This window comes from Chlorocebus sabaeus, chromosome 21 (assembly GCF_047675955.1).
Source record: "Chlorocebus sabaeus isolate Y175 chromosome 21, mChlSab1.0.hap1, whole genome shotgun sequence".
In the NCBI taxonomy this organism is placed as follows: Eukaryota; Metazoa; Chordata; class Mammalia; order Primates; family Cercopithecidae; genus Chlorocebus; species Chlorocebus sabaeus.
In genome coordinates, this window is record NC_132924.1 from 43,668,607 (window position 1) to 43,682,498 (window position 13,892).

At 40.9% G+C, this 13,892-nt stretch overlaps 1 protein-coding gene across 4 annotated transcripts in view; it reads right to left on the bottom strand.

Moving 5' to 3' along the window:
* The window catches only part of HDAC9 (histone deacetylase 9), a 910,581-nt gene extending 898,154 nt beyond the window's left edge, over nucleotides 1–12,427 (bottom strand). For all 4 annotated transcript variants that reach the window (XM_038004699.2, XM_038004721.2, XM_007981950.3 and 1 more), the window contains exon 1: nucleotides 12,058–12,427. The gene's annotated coding sequence lies outside the window, so the exon portion shown is untranslated. The remainder of the gene's footprint in view (nucleotides 1–12,057) is intronic.
* Between the last annotated feature and the right edge of the window lie 1,465 nt (nucleotides 12,428–13,892).

Genomic DNA, 13,892 nt, shown 5'->3' on the forward strand with positions numbered 1-13,892 from the left:
TGTATCATTTACATCATTAGGGCTTTTTTTTTTTTTTTTTTTTTTTTGAGACGGAGTCTCACTCTGTCGCCCAGGCTGGAGTGTAGTGGCCGGATCTCAGCTCACTGCAAGCTCCGCCTCCCGGGTTTACGCCATTCTCCTGCCTCAGCCTCCCGAGTAGCTGGGACTACAGGCGCCCGCCACCTCGCCCGGCTAGTTTTTTGTATTTTTTAGTAGAGACGGGGTGTCACCGTATTAGCCAGGATGGTCTTGATCTCCTGACCTCGTGATCCGCCCGTCTCGGCCTCCCAAAGTGCTGGGATTACAGGCTTGAGCCACCGCGCCCGGCCAAGGGCTTTTTAGGAGAACATTTATGGGGAAAACTTGGGAAAGAAGATAACAAAGCAGTACTAGCTTCTCACCATCAAGACGCATAGGAAAGCAACAAGAAGATAAAAGCTCAACTGGGGATTCACAAGTTCAAAATTCTATATATTGCTACTGAATTTGTCTCCTATTGTGTGAAATCTATTCAAGAGCACATCTACAAGTTCACTCAATAAGCAGCTGTGTGCTGGACTGAAAGTAGAAATAGAAGAAATAAAGAAGAGATGCATCTTTGGGGTAGTGAGGGAAAGGTAGGTTCCAAGATGAAAATCTAGTGTAGACAAAAGTGCCTTGAAAAGAGGTTAACTTATCCATAAAGTATAGTTGACAGTCTTTTGTGTGTATCACCCTGAACAGAAATGCTGATGCGCACTCAAGTTTGGGAACTACTAAGCTAGACTAAAAAAATGAACAAAAGGCAAGCTTCCATGCTGAAGTCTGTGCATTCAAATTCTGCCACATAAGACAACTATTAAATCTCTAGCAGTAAACAGAAAATGAGTGGAAAATTCTAAAGTATTTCTGCTAGTCAGCAGAGCGGATTTCAACTTATTTGCATAGATAGCCTCTATAACCATGACATACTACTAGATTCAGTACTATTATAAGAATCCAAGGAGAATTGAATACACCCAATGCTGAGGTTCAATATGTGTACAATAAGTTCTAATCGAAGTCTTGCTCTAGCAGAACTACAAATTGCATAAAAGATCTCAGCCACTTGCAGGAAGCAATTCCTGTCCTTCTAAATGACAGTCCTGTTGTATCGATTTCATGGATTTGGCAACAGCCGTGAAACTTGTCATGATGGGATTACATCTTATGTAAGGATTGAATCCTAATGTTGTAATGCCTATGATGCTACTTCATTCTTCTGGACCAGAAAGTGTAAAAGGGCAAGATAAGCAAAGAAAACAATTGGAGAAAAAGAATATTCCGACATTTTTCAGATTGTAATAAATTTGAAGTGTGTTTAGACTATCAGTAGACATTAGTACATAACATCAAATATGGGCTAGCAAAGCATAAACACCAGAAATGAAAATGATGATGGTAGCATTAACAATGATAATAATACAGGCTGGGTGCAGTGGTGTACTCCTATAATCTCAGTTACTCCAGAGGATCACTTGAGGCCAGAAGTTCAAGACCAGCCTGGTCAACAAAGCAAGATTCCATCTCTAAAAATAAAAATTAAAAAAAAATTCTAATAAAAAACTAGCCAGGTGTGGTGGTATATGCCTGTAGTCCCAGGTTCTTGGGAGGCTGAGGCAGGAGGTTCAGCTGAGCCCAGGAGTTCAAGGCTGCAGTGAGCTATGATCACACCACTGCATTCTAGCCTGGGTGACAGAGCAAGACCTTGTCTCTAAAAATGACAATAATGATGTAGATAATCCAAGTTAAAATGGTTTATTAGGGGAAAAAAGGATTAAAACAGAAAGACAAGCAAATGCAAGACAACCTGGGTCATTTTAAAAAAAGGCAAAAGTGGTGTCAGGCTTCTAGCCTAATAAGGCAATGATGAAATACCAAATAGATAGTGAGGCAAGTAAATAGATGACATCCAATGTTGCTGGTCATTTAGGAAAGAATGAAATCAACTTGGTAGACTATACTGCCCTATTTTTATAGTGATGAATTCACTTCATCCATCCAATACAACAAAATTAAATAACAACATCCAATTATAACCAAAAAATATAATAATGTTAGATATGAGAGCAAATAAGTTTGAGAAAGTACATTTTATCATTTGGGCCTGTGCTGCCCACTAGCCATGTATGACTATGTACTCATTAAAATTAAATAAAACTCAATTCAGGCCATTGGCCACATTTGCTAAATTTCAAAGACCACATGTGCCTAGTGGCTATGATATTGGAGAGCATAAACAGAATATTTCCATCATCACAGAAAATCTTATTGGACAGCACTGATCTATACAACTGTTAGAAGTGCCCTGTACATGAGAGATTAGATCTAAAAGAATACACATACACACACACACACACACACACACACACACACAGCCAACAAGTCATCCATTCTTTCGTTCAGAACATTCATTAGGCATTTCTCATGTGAGAGTTGCTGTGCTAGGCATTCAGAGACCACAGATTAAAACAAAATAGTCCCTGCCTTTGAGGACCTCACAGAGCAATAGGTAATAACAATATATTAATAATCAGTCAATCAGCAAACACTTGTTGGGTATCAACTCTAAGAAATGCACACAGTGCTATGGAAGAAAACAAAACGGTAAGCATAGAGTCTCACCTCAAGGAGCTTACAATTTCATTAATGACACACAACACACAGCAAGATGTAAAATGTTTTAAGTGGCCAATTAACATTTGCAACTGTGTATTTCAAACTGAGGTCAATGAGCTTGATGTGAAATATTTTTTTTCCATTTTGGGATTTCATTTGGATGATCATCTAAATATATATATTGTATTCTAATCAGTTTCTGAATAAACATTTAAAAACTACTGCCACCAAATTTTCATCAGGTTGTTTGCACTTGGTGTTTTCAATCATGCATATACTAAGTGGAGATCAAAGAATAGAAAGTTTGCTAAACAAATAAAGTCTGTTTAGAGAAAAGGTAAGGATGAAGTGAGTCTTTACGGAACACATGGTAGCACAGGCAGACAAAAGTACCTGTACTATAGTGGTTACAATCATCATGAGTGTGAAGATAATGCATGCATCCTCTCTCTGTGTAGCTTCTACACAATCTGTTCTCCATTCCAGAAATCTTGGAATACAGTTTACACATTTGATTTAGAATTCGATGACTCCACAATACTAATCACATGTTCAAGAGAACAAAAAGATGTTACAGAGGTCTCAGGTGATGTCTCATTACAACTGACTTTGAGGATTATTTGAGGAATTTTGATCATGTGTAAAGTCTGATTACCCTGAGCCATACACAAAGCCTCAAAGTTAATATTGTTTGTTTGGTTTTAATCTACTTATAAAAGGACAATTTCTGTATCTATATTGATATAAAACATAGAAATAGATTAAATAAGAACAGAATCTGAGACTGTATCTTTATACTCTTAAACTAAATACTGGCAATGTAGTTTCAACAATACAGCATCATTTGTCACAGAGCTCATTACTGTTTCTTTTAATTTCATCAATTCTGTTGTTTATATTCAACATTTGTTTGTTGGGTTTGGTTCTATAATTTATGAAATCTATAAGCAAAAGCATTTATATTTTATGTTCCCATATACTTAAGTAGAATGTTTAATAAAAAAATAAACACATTTACACTGTACACACCTGTAGTCTTAGTCAAAACCAGCCCATTCTTCCTGTGGTATTTCATTTGGAGAAGGTGCCCATTAGAAAGCCAAACCTTCTCTGCCCTCCTTTCCATCTAAGTGGTGGGAGACTATGAACCTCTAGCGAGCCACAGGATAATTGCAGAGACCATAAATACACATGTAAATCATCCTGTGTATTAAATATATTACTGTAATTCAAAAATATAAGGATGCTGTTTGGAATAATAAAAATGCAAATTCCTTTAAAAGACTTGCTTAATACAGTAGCCTTTTTATTATGGATTTTCTCAATTAATACTAGAATTTCATTTGTAAGCCTGCAAAAACACAGCCATAACCCTAAACTACTGTAGGAATTCAGAGAGGAATAAGATCTCCGTGTGCTGCAGTAATCAGAGGAAGCATCACAGAAGACGTGGGACATACCTTGGGCCCAGTGAAAAAGTAGGGCAGAGAAGCACAGCTTCCTAATCCCCAACAGAACCCCAGCAGAATGAAAGTCTGATTTTGGCTATGAGATGATCACTCATAGAAACCTGTGCTGCATAGTTCTCTTTCTATTGCAAGATGCAGAAATTCAATTTATGGATAATTTATTGCTCACATAACATACCCTTGGAAAAATCAGCTATAGAACCAGACCTAAGAATGACTGGATGCAGGGAATGAAAAACTGAAATGTTCTTATTTCTCTCTCTCTCTCTCTTTTCTCTCTCTCTCATCTTGACTTTTCTTTACACGTTGATTTATTCTCTCAGGCTGGCTACTCCTTTTTATCTAAAATCAAAGCTACTTGCTAGCTCCAAGTTTAGGATTTAAATCCTTAATGATTTACTGGATGAAAGGCAGGGAGTGGCAACAGTTAAAAATGTAAGGACCTGGCACGGTAGCTCACATTTGTAATCCTAGTGCTTTGGGAGGCCTAAGCAGGAGGATAGTTTGAGGCCAGGAGTACAAGACCACTCTGGGCAATACAGCAAGACCCCTTCTACAAAAAAAAAAATGTTTAAAAATAAACAATAAATAAAAATTAGCCAGGTATGCTGGCATGAGCCTATAGTCCTAGCTACTTGGGAGGCTGAGACAGAAGGATCACTTGAGCCTAGGAGCTCAAGGTTATACTGAGCTATGATCACACCAGCCTTGGGAGCAGAGCAAAACCCTGCAATCAATCAATTAGTCAATGTAATAAAGATAGGCTGGGTCCAGGTTGTGAAAGAACTGCTGTCATGCTAAGAAGTTTGGGCTTTTAAAGTCAAATCTGGCCTAATCTAGCTCAGGAAATCTAAAACCTATATGAAGAAATTAAGTTTATTTAGAGATTTCCTGAGCTACAGTGTGCTCTAGAATAGATTAGTACTGTTGACCCCAGTCAAGCAAGGGCTGGCTCACCATTTCCCTCTTTGAGAACAGCAGTATTCTAGAAGAGTGGACACCTGAACCCAGATGGAGCAATAATAAAACTCCCTTTGCCTGGCCACAGTGGAGTAGTCCATAGGTATGCACCTGATCTAACACAATCCAGTCACATCACTTCCTTGAGGTATTCAGTTTTAAATGTTTACATTTTGGTTCAGATACCCAGAGAAATCTTAACGGCTTCCTCATACTGTGCTGGGATGTAGAGTAAAACTCAGTAAAATTAACAGAAAATAGATAAGACTTCCTGGGTACAGTGGAGCAGCAAGGGGATCTGGGCCAATGATTCTGATCAATGGAACCAGATCCATTTAAAGAAGATATTTAAGTACATAAAACAGAAGAAAAAAGTAGAATATCTATGAATAGATTTCAGAGGCACCACAGAGTAGAAAGAGGGACTGAGTAATAGAAGAACAAAGGAAGAATGTCTCAATAGACTTTTCAAGATCAAAACAGTGGCATCTACTGAAAAAGCTATAGAAAGAACCCTGTGGCCAAAGAGGCAATGAGAATTCATAATGTTACTTGATTTAATTTAATAGTAGAAATCTACATATAGGAAAGAAAGGAGACACAGTGCTTTTGATTTTAACCAAAATGATAAGTAGAAATAAAAATGCACAGCCTCTACTCCCCATTCTTACTTTTAGATCTAAGAGAGACCTATAATATGTACTTCCTGCTGAGAAAATAAAAGAAGGCATGGTACAGCGCACTCTCTCACTCCTCTCTTTAACCCGCATCTTGCAGTATCCAGTTCTCTCAAGGTGAATGATGGAACCCAACAGCAATTGTAGCACTGACATCCACTTCAATGTGAGTAACAGGCTTTCTCCCTGGAAACTTCACTTACTGCTTTTGAGTATGGGATGTGTACTACAAGACTTTAGGCTCTGGAATCAGACCTGGATTCAAAACCTAATGCCACCCCTAGCTGAACAACCCTTGGCAAAGTATTTAGCCTTTCAAAGTCTCCATACACCTGCCAGGGGAGAAGGGAGGCAGAACTAGGGAAATATAAACTAAACTGCCAGAGTTTGAGATACAAAATAGTTAAAATATGTCTGGCAAAGTGCTTAGAGCACAGGGTATGTTCAATAGTCCCCCAACCCCCTACATAGCACCCAATAGTCACTGGGCCACAAATATAGTACAATGGTCCTTTAGCTCTGCTCCTTTCTATAAAATGAGGGTAGACCACACTGAAGGCCTCCAAGTCACAGCGCTGGTTCCCTGAAAGGATTAGTGGAATCAGTCTCTTAAGTCTTTCATGCATGGAATATATTCAGGGACTAATTAAGTCAATACCCAGACTAATGTATGTGTAGTGATTCATCTTTCAAAGGTTTTCTACTCCTTTCTTATCACCACCACTCATAAATGAACCCTCATTACCATTATTCTCCTAAATCCTGGAAGAGTTTTCTCTTCTAAGGAGTCACATGACTTCAGCCACTTTCCAATTCAATCCCATCTCTAGAAGGTTATCATGCCTATCCTGGCCAAAAATTCAAACATTTCATTAAGCAATCATTTTTTCTTCTTTCCCGCAGCAGTGGACACCTGTCATTCTTTTTCGCAAGGGACAATGGGACCCCATTATTGTATGTGGAGAATCCTCTCTTTTATGATATGGAGCCCACATTCCACTATAGAAGCTATATGCCAACAGCGACAGCAGCACTACCTCACAGGACAAATTCTGCAGAGGGATTTGGAGCCTTGTTTCTACTTGAGTGGCTTCAAAGTCAAGTCTGCGGACTATACCAGAGGTTCTTTAAAAAAAATAAAAATAAATAGGGTTTTTCTGTACTGCCCAGGCTGGAGCATGGTGGCACAATCATGGCTCACTACAGCCTCAAATTCCCAGACTCATGATCCTCCCACCTCAGCCTTCCAACTAGCTGGGACTTCAGGCACACACCATCATGTCCAGGTAATTTTTTCTGTGTTTTTTTTTTTTTTTTTTTTGTAGCGACAGGGTTACGCCATGTTGCCCAGGCTGATCTTGAACTCCTGGACTCAAACGATTCATCCGCCTTGGCCTGCCAAAGTGTTGGGATTACCAACATGAGCCACTGTGCCCACCCTATACCAGAGATTCTATGAGCTAGTCAATGTGGTGGACACATCCTAAGCTGACCTCCAAGGAGTCATGCCCTTATATAGTCTTATGTCACTCTCTCACTATTATATTATAGTATATAAGGCTCTTTCTTATCAGACTGGAGCAAGAGAGATTTCCTTGCCAGCTTTAAAAAAAAGTAAGCTGCCATGTTGTAACAGTGCCTATGTGAGGGCCACATGGCAAAGAATAACAGCAGCCTCTAAGAGTTAAGGGTAGCCTCTGGCTGACAGCCAGCAAGAAAATGGAAGCCTCAGTTCTAAAGCCATGATGAGATAAATTCTGCCAAAGATAGAAAAAAGCTTGAAAGTGGATCTTTTCCCATTGATCTTCTGTTGAGATTGCAGCCCTAGCCAACACAGGAGATCTCTGGCCAGAGGACCTAGTTAAGCTATGTGTGGACTTCTGAGCAATGAAACTGATATGATAAAGGGGTGTTGTGTTAAGCAGCTAAATTTGTGGAAATGTGTTACACAGAAAGAGAAAACAAGGTCAATATCCTCTAATAAATTTATTTGATGCTTATATTAACTAAAGTTAGTTTCCATGACTTGCTACTGAATACCTTGAGTGACACACAGACTATCCAAATCTTACCCTTCTTTCAGTGGCCACTTCAAATTCCACTCATCACTGTTGTACTAGAACTAAACCAGTCCACACCCATCTCCTTCTTATCACAGGTTCTGCAGAGATGTGAAGAAAGTACCATTTCCAGCAACCTCAGCGCTCCTCATGCTCACCAGCAACACGTTATACTCTCTCTGGTGCAGCAAACAATAGATAGTAGTTTTCCTCTCTTTGAAGCTCTAAACAAAATTCATCGTAGTAAACAGGAAACCACATCTGAACTTTTTTTCAGTAGTTGATACTTAATGATTTGGATGAGCTCCTATAAACCGTACATTTAGGGAAAGGAAGAGTAAAAATAAATATATTAGCTTAATAGACAGCTCTTGGTACTGTCTGCTTATTCAAAAATACTTGCATGAGATTACATATTACCATTTTCTACAGAATTACAATGCTTCCTTCTGCAAGCTAGATAATATATTCCACTGTTAATTGTAATAATACACTATCAGAAGTCTATCACTTTGGCTGTTACAAATCATGTGGGCAATTATCCTAAAAAAAATTCTAGTGGGGTTTGAAGGAGAGGAGATTTGGTGAGATGTAGAAAAAGAACAAGTTTCTGTCCATTTTCTTTTTTAAAAAAGTCTGATTTATTCAGATATGAGGTCTACATGGACAGAAATGACTAGATAATTCCATAAATCTTCTGTTCACTTTGATATCTGTAAGTTCGGCCAAAGACACAGAGCTGATGGGAGAAATGGACATCCCGACACCCAGAATATGATCTCTGACCATTACTGGCTGCCTCTGGAGTGGACACTCCATTACTGTCCCCATCAATACTCTCTCTTCCCAAAAATCAGGTTCTGACTTTTCTTGCTAGTGAGGCTAATGATCCTCAAGCTTGACAACTGTGCTGATAAACTTCAAGGGCTGCTTTGATCAGTAGAGTGGCAGTAGGTAGTTGATAGGGTGAGGCCAGCAGGGGCAGAGAAATATGTGGACTATGGATTGACTGCAAGAACAAATATTCTACAGAGGTGTGTGAGATTGTTTGTTTATTTCAGCAGTAGCTATTAGAGTCATGGTTCTCTCCCATCAACAGGCCAACAGTATGATCCATCCTCTTATGATTATATTGACTGATTTAAAATCTGATCTGCACATATATAAAGATGACCACTTTAAAAATCTGGAAATACATAGATTTATGAAGTTATCATAAGATACAGGAACAGCTTGCTTTCATCATTAAAATACAGGAAATATAGATGTTACACTCAGCTTCACACTGATTCACTATTGTGTAACGTTGGGTATATCAGTGTACCTGCTGCCTCCTTCCTAAAATGAGAACAATATGTCATCCTACCTATCTCTCAAATGTTTTGAGGAATCACCAAAAAGTGTAAGAATTATAATAACAAACTGGGAAACAATTGTATATATCTGCAGATGCATGCAGTAAAAATTAAGTATGATAACTATTGAAAGCAAAAGGCTTCAAGCAGTAAAAGCCCCCACCAACTTAAACAGTAATATAAATTACATTTTAAAACAAAAAAAACCAATGAAGCAAAAATAAAAAGCCACATTTGGATGTAATAACAAAAAATGTCCATAACTACAATATTTCACTAATGAGAAGGTACAGATGCTACATACAGAAGGATTTTATGATGTCCATATGTTTCTCAAATGACTCTCCTTGTTAGCTATTTCTCCACATCTCTATTTAAGAATAACCTGCACCTTCTCCACTGAGCGTGTACAAATTATAATGTAATATGTTGTAATATTTAAACAAATTCAAAAAAGAAATAATTCTAATAAAAAGAAAGGAAAGCTACATAAACCTAGATGTAGATATTAATAAAAATCTGAATTCTGGTGTCATTCAAACTAGTTAATTAAATAGGTTTTTATCTGGTCAGCTGGCCTTAACATTCAAAACTCCTAAACCTCAAATAGAGTTCATCCATATCTTAAATATATAATTATTTATATATAGTGGCAATAACTTCATAAAACTCTTTCTACTATAATAACGGTTATAGTTAATTTGGTCACCGATCACAAAAATCTATAACCATGTATAAAATTATCTTTTAATTGCAAAAGAGCCATCATTATTTTTACAGAAGATGGCAGTTTAGTGTGCTAAACACTCTCTAGTCAGAGTGCTGGTCTGACTCTCCAATAAAGACCAGCCCAACAGGCTGAACTGCAGAAGGAAACAAACAGGAAGATCAAGGTTAAAAAAATATATATATATATTCTGTCTCCTACCCATAAACTGGCATTTAATTTAAAACTCTTAACTTCTTTCTGCACAACCTTATGTGCATCTAATCATGTCCATTCTGTAGTAAAGATAATCAATTCACGAGTAGAGCTAAGAAAGCATCTCTCTCCCTCTGGCTGGCAGTTTATGAAAGGTCAGACAGGATTCTCACCTTACATGCCTCTGTTTAATAGCTAAAACATATATGAAAATACTAGCTTTTTCCCACACAGAAAATGGCATATTCTAAGAAAATGCTGCTCTTCTTCAAATGTGCCCCATTCAAACGAAATAGATGAGAACAAATTACAAGCAAGTTTTACAACAGACTAAATTACGTTGTTTCGGAAATACAATATTCTTATTAGCCATTTTAAATACAAATGGTTTCCAGAAGGAACATCAGTAATTTGATGTTTTGGGAATTAAATTAGTCCAAACTGGAACAGTGGTTTAAAAGGATGAGGAGGATTAATTATCTGTGGTAAAAGGCAAATATATTAAACAACAAATTTTCAATCACAATAATTTCCATAATAAATATCAAAAGTACCAAAGAGAAGTTCAAAAGATATCCTTTAAACATGATTTCTAATTTATGAAATGCAACTTATTCTGTGCTGTTGTTAATTACAGGATTAGAAAGATTTCTGGAGCATCGGAAAATAACATCCAGGCCTTTTCAAAAGTCAAAAGGTTTTCTTTTGGAAGATTTTTAATTTTTTTTCCTTTAATATGGGTTCTCTATGTATGTACTCCCCTTTTCCAGATTTCAATAGTGCCTGCAAGATTTGAAAACATGACAGCGCTCTGAATACTTGTAATTGCTAAATCTTACTCCTTATGAGAAATCTCAGCACAGCAAGAGTATTTAGTTGTATATGCATTGTTATACCATTTGGGGAGAAAAGAATTAACTCTTCGCTTTCTTTTCGGGTAGAAGTTAAACTTTTTAAGCCTTTCTTATCCCTTTCCCATATTTTACACACACATACACTCCCCACATACATGTAATAATGAATATATGTAGATATCTCATTTCTTACATGATTTCAAAATGCTACAGTTACTTAAAGCTGAAAGTTCCTTTTAGGAGATTACACACACCTCCCTGGAAGAAAAAAACAATTGACAGATCTTCCTGAAACTGGAGCATAGGAGACTCACCAGAGAATTCTCCAAGTCCACATCACAGGAACTACATCCTCAGCTCTCCGTCGCAGGCCACCTCTCCTGACAACGGCGCCTCGGATCTGGAGACAGCTGGGTCCCGCTCTGTCACATCACAGACACACAGGCCTGACACCAGCACCTCTCACTGCGGACAAGTGGGTGACGGCTTCAAAGCCAAACAAACGCAGCCTGCTAGGCGCTCAGGGAACGCCCCCGTCCTCTGCTCCTTTTAGTCCCCGCTGTGACACCCTCGTATGGCATCTAATTAGCCAGTTAACCTCAATAAGCTTACGATTCATCACTCTCCTTCCACTAGCCAAGGAACTGCTTTATCTCCCATCCTCCAGCCTCTTGAACTTTTCTTAAAACCCAGGATTCTGATGTATTGACTTAAAACTGAAGTCCCCCAGGAAACATCAAAGGTACCCCCCAATAAGCGTTGCTCCCCTCAAGCAACACGTTGCCAGTACAAACTTTTCATTCATAGCTCGGCTCCAACATAAACTGGGTGTGTTTGGGGGCGGGAGAGAATCACGCCACCGGCCGCTCGCCTCGGTTTGCCAAATGTCAGGGTCTGTACACAAAGATAACCTAGCACCCAACTTCTGACAAAGGTTCGGTTAAACCCACCGGTCTCCGGGCTGCGAGATGCGAGGCAAGCGGCATCAGAGTCCGGACTGAGATGCTGTTAACCTGCGGAACCCGAGCAGGGAATACCGCGGCGCATACTGAGGACCGGTGGCCCCCAATTCCCAGGGCTTTCCTCGAGCACCAGCCGGGGACTCGGCCGTGGTGCCACTCACCTCCGCCCGCTCCTGCTGAGGCTGTCGCGCCCTCCTTCGCTCCGCGCCGGCGACCTCCTAACTTCTCCCCCTTCTCCAAACAGCCATCTTTCGAGGAGGAGAAGAGAATGGTGAGGCAGAAGCAAAAGGGGAAGGAAAGTTGACTGGGGACCGCCGCTGCTCCTCCAGCCGAGATTTACCGGCCGCGGCGGGCACTAGAGGAGGAGACCGCGGAGAGAGCGGCGGGTGCGGCGCGGCCGGCTTGGTGCGCGCTGCGCGATGTGCGGGACGCGCCGCCGCCGCCGCCGCCGCGCGGGGGGAGCTCGGGAGGGCGGCAGCGGGCGGCTGCGAGCTGCGAGCTGAGCGGGTGGCGGCGCGCGGAGGATTTGCTAAAAATAGCACTTCTTGGGGAGGGAAGTGGAGGACGGAGGTGGGAGGAGAGGCTCGGCCGGGAGCCCCAGCGCGGCGGAGGTTGGGCGGGGCTGGGTGGGGAAAGGAGGAAGGACCCGCGGCGAGAGCGCGGGCCCAGGAGCTGGAGACCCGCAGGGCGGGCCAGGAGGCGCGGCCGGAGGGGATTACAGGCGCGGGAACACCTGGGCGCGCGGCCGACGCGCGGGGAAGGACGCGCGGGAGGCAGGAGGGCAGCAAGGGCAGTGCAGGGTGGAGCGGAAGAGAGCTCTGGGCTGCACCAGCGTTTTTTTCCCTCGCAGGGGAAGGACCAGGGAGCGTAAGGCGACTTGGGGTTTCTGAAGCGAAACATGCCTACGCGAGGAGCGGGGTGTTGGTCAGGCGGCGGCCGTGACAGAGAACGGTGCTGGGGAGAAGCCCGGCCGCTGCCTCGCCCTCTCGCGCCCTCCGTGACTCAGGGAGCCCCGGCCGCTCAGGTGCGCGCCGCGCAGCACCATCCCGCCCCAGCTGAGCGACTTCTTTTTAAGAAGAAGAGGTAGCATTGTGGGGCGGTACCTGGAACATCCCCACAGATGCCTGGAGCTTAAAGAATCATTCAAGGGAATTTTAAGAGAAAAAAAATGCTGCATTTGGGGTTTTTCAAATGGGAAACGTGAGGGAATATGGTGACTGCTGTTGGAAACATGACTTAGGTTTGCCGTGTTTTAAGGCTGAACAGAGAGGACCATTGGCTCTGAAACCAACCCTGAAAGAAGGCAAGCAGAGTTAGAAGGGTCAAGAATTAACGAGGTGATCTCCTTCAGTGGTTAGTATTCTTACCTTGGGGATTTTTTTTCTGCTATAACTGAAGTCTATACTAGCATCACTAGTAGTTGTGGATTCCTTTATGAAGCGTACAACACTAAAATATTTTTTAAGTGTAATCCTAAACATACTTGGCTAAAGCTAACAGTTGATCACTCAAAGAGGCTAATATTTATGGTGTATGTAATTTGACTGTCAAACGAATTAAAACTGGTGTCTCTGCTTTTATATTTATGGTTTTCCTCTACGTCAGCTAAAACACAGTTAGCTCATAGATGAATTACATGGATGGAAAGAGCAAGAAAGACCTAACCCAGTGCCCTCATTTTCAGAGGAGAGAACTGGGATCCATGGGAGTAGTGTGATTTGCCCAAGGTCTCACAGTGGCAGAGTTCAGATTAAAATTTAGGATTAGGGCCTAGGTCCAGTAGCTCAAGCCTATAATATAACCCCAGTACTTTGGGAAGCCGAGGCTGGAGGATTGCTCAAGCCCAGGAGTTCGAAACCACCCTGGGCAACAAAGTGAAACCCCCATTTCAAACAAACAAACAAACAAAAACCTGAGGAATAAAGCCAGACTACCAATTTCATAATAGCAAGATAAATCGAGAAAAGGAGTGGTATGGTATCTGTACTTTTAAAAT